The sequence below is a fragment of the Urtica dioica genome, chromosome 5 (genome assembly GCF_054948205.1).
Source record: "Urtica dioica subsp. dioica isolate 48M chromosome 5, U.dioica_male_clone48M_v1_H2, whole genome shotgun sequence".
Taxonomy (NCBI): Eukaryota; Viridiplantae; Streptophyta; class Magnoliopsida; order Rosales; family Urticaceae; genus Urtica; species Urtica dioica.
This window is the reverse complement of record NC_142760.1, coordinates 36,973,377-36,976,946: the sequence shown is the minus strand read 5'-3', so window position 1 is coordinate 36,976,946 and position 3,570 is coordinate 36,973,377.

Here is a 3,570-nt window from a genome sequence, read left to right as displayed (position 1 = left end):
TCTGTCCTTGGAACACGTCAGCACCGAGAATCAGTTGGCAGACACATTTACAAAAACCCTGGATATTATTAAGTTTGAAAAATTGCGCTCTGCATTGGGGGTTTGCATCCCCGAGTTGTAGTAATTAATGGGCTGGTTAAGGCACGTTTGAGCCTGTGTCTTGATCACTAGAAGGCCCATTCGGGGTAGTTATCTTATTTTAGAGATATCTCGAAACGCAGCGTTCCATTGGTTCAGTGTTAAGCTCTTTGTGACGGTTTATTTCCCGAGAAAGGTCACGATTTGCTTAACTGTCATAATTACTTTCACTGAACTCACTTGTGTCAGCAGTTCTTTTTCGAATTCTCTTCCTCTGGTTCACCTTCATTTCCCTCAGCGCCAAATTGCTATTGTGTCGGCTAAAATGCTTCGCACTAGAACATGAAAGGGTTGTGTCGCTGAAAGCGGCGGGAAAGGAAGTGACAAGAAGTTCTCCGGCTTGAAGAAGATCATTTCAGAGGTTAATAGACATGGGGTAATCATCAAGGCTAAAAAGAACAGGGTCGATGGTTCGGCCCGAGATCCTGTGCCTCAAGCAGAAACTCCCAACCTTCGCGAGGATTTTCCCACATTCCCCCATGTAAATGGAACTGTACTCTCTTGCCCTGTTTCTCCCTCTAGGGTTTCGTCTAGCAACATCCAACATGCCGATCCGTCTGGGTCGAGTATGCCTGAGAGAGAGAATATGTCTTCTGCCTCCGATGCCATGCTCCACCTCGGAAAGCCTGAAAAAGGCTAGTGTCGAAAAAACCCCCTCTGACAACCCTAACCCTTCCCAGACTAAAGCCGAGGTCGACAACCCGACTCTTGCTGAAATGACCAGGGAATTGAAGGGGAATGGGTACTCGTCTGAGGAGATTAGGAGGGCCTGAATGATTGGATCTCTCAAGAGGATTTCGACAAGGTCATGGGCACTGGGATCCTGACTCAGCGTGGCGAAGAGTCTGTTCCTACTCCGTCCCCGAAGAAGAATGAGAAGCCGAAGAAGAAGAAGGTGGCCAAGGCAAAGAAGCGAAAAAGGGTTCCTAAGGTTAAGCCTGTTGAAAAAGTTCAAGAAGGAGAAGAGCAAGAAGAGGATGTGGCAGACCATGTCACTAACGTCTTTGAAGAAGAGGTTGAAGAAGAGAGAGTCCCCGTTAAGAAGAAGAAGAAGAAGGTCCTTCGGCAAGAAGTGCCAGACGTTCCCATCATGGGTCTCTCCTTCCACACCCTGAAGAACGCAGGGAGATGGAAGTACGTCATCCTCCACATCATTGCCCCGGAGCATGTGCTGTCGGATGAGGCCCTGGGCTGCATTGATATCGTCAACCTTCTCAAGGAAGTTGGCCTCTTTTCTTCTGTCATTGCAGTGGGTTCATATCACGCTTTGTTGGAGCGGGAGTTCATAGTGAACCTGCCAGACCAGGTCGATGACGCGACCTCCCCAAACTTCCAGAAGGTTGTGGTGAGGACCAAGTGCATCGCGCTCTCTCCCAAGGTGATCCACGAGTTCTTGGGGTTGGTTGCTCCTGCGTCTGAAGACCCTATGTCCTCCAGGTTTTGTGAAGGAACTGTCAGGTGGGAAAGATGAGAAGGGTTGGCCTGAGACTGGCTTATACCGACCTCTCTACTTAGCCCCAAGTACTCCGTCTTGCACAAGATCAGAGTAAAAAACTGGCTTCCCTCTGCTCACTCCACATGTGTCTTGCTTACCCTTGCTCAATTTCTATACATGATAGGGACTGTTATGACATTGGATTTCGGGAAGTTCTTCTACTCTAAAATTATCAAGCATGCAGGCTCCGACGCCATCAAGCTTCCCATAGCCTGCCCGGCTATGATTACTGGGATCATTCTTCGCCAGCACCCCGACATTCTTACTCCTTAGTAACTAAAGACCTGCAGCTCAAATCCGAGCAAAATCACATTTAACTACAAGTTGTTCCAGAAGCACCATGTAGCTGACATTCAGAAGCCACCTTAGTCCAGTCTTCCTCACGCCAAGTTCTTCTCATCTGATGCGCCAGTTGTGTCGCCCATGTCAGCGGATATCAGGAAGCTCATTGCCTTATCTATTCAGGATGAGATTCAACACTTGGAGTCCTTCATTGCCACGTCCTCGGAGTGCAATAAGACCCTTGTGGCAGCTTTGAAGAAGATGTTCTCTGGAGACCCTACCTCGACTTCTCGTTGATCACCATGTTTGCCAAAAATTTGGTTGTTATATTTTTTTTTTCCTGTTTCCTCATCCTCCTCGAACCCTCTGGCATGTAATATAAATTTTCTTACTCTAAGTCTCTTCCTTTTTGTCTTTGCTTGGAAAAAAAGGGAGTCAATTGCAACTTTGTTTTTCTGCTTTCTACCTGTGTTCTGTGCTTTTGCCTTCCCCTGTCAGTCACTGTGACATGAGTGAATCTTGCAGCGTCTTGTTGAGGGCTCAGTTGTCGCAGGATAGAGTTTTGCCTTCTCAAAGCCAAAGGCGGAGATTGTAGTTACACTGAGTTGACCTTTTGGTTCAGGAAACTCTATTGTTTTTGATGATGTCTCTAGCATTGCACAAAACATTATTGTTGCTGTACGACCAGGATTCGACGTGGCCTTCCTGACAGCTTTTTGGCTGTCCTCATCCTGTTGTGTGCCATCTGTCTTGGTGTCCGATCACTGGACATTTTCTTTTGTTGTCAGATATAAAAGAGAATGTTATACCCTAGGAGAGGGTAACACACTTTACTGCCAAAACCAACATTTCAAGAGTGTGTGTGTTTTTGGTTTTCTAGGTTTTTGACTCTCGTCCGGCGAAGTCTTACCTAGTGCATTTTACAATTGTTGATGTGGTATTTGTTATTGTAATGAAGTGAAACACTGAGAGAGTGTAAGAGTGAAAAGTGAGGGGAGCTCAAACCTAGGGGAGCTTAGGTTAACAACACCATATAAATTGCTTGGAGTTAGGAATAGTGGAAGGTAACCATCCATTGTATTCCGACGTGTACTCAGCATATTGTCTAGTGAAATTGTTCTTTTCACCGGGATTGATATCCCCCCAGAGTAGGCATTTGAGGCCGAACTGGGTTACCATTTCTTTGTGTTCTTTACTTGCTTTCATTACCTGTTGCTTGTTGTTTGTCTCTTGTTGTTCTTAACATTATCTAACAAGCTGGTTATACAGTAGATTTGGACTTTCAACTCCGACCTCGCTGCCTCCTCGTTGACGCCCATACCCTCTCACTCAATTCGGTCTCTAAACTAAACACGACTTGTAAGCAAGATCCTCAAATTCGTATCATCTTCATCTCTGCCCAAAAACGGTTAAATAAAACGTTCCATTTTAAAATCAATTGATTAGGCCTTACAAACTTTGTCATGTTCTTTTTATCTTTCTGATGCGAGATCCTTAACAGAACCATATAAATGCAGGCATGGAATTTGTGGAGAGAAGAAAGGAGTTTTGAGCTGATGGATCCAACATTGAGTGAAACATATTGCTCGACATTTGAATTCGAAAGATGTGTTCATATAGCGTTGTTGTGCGTGCAAGAGAACGCGTCGGATCGA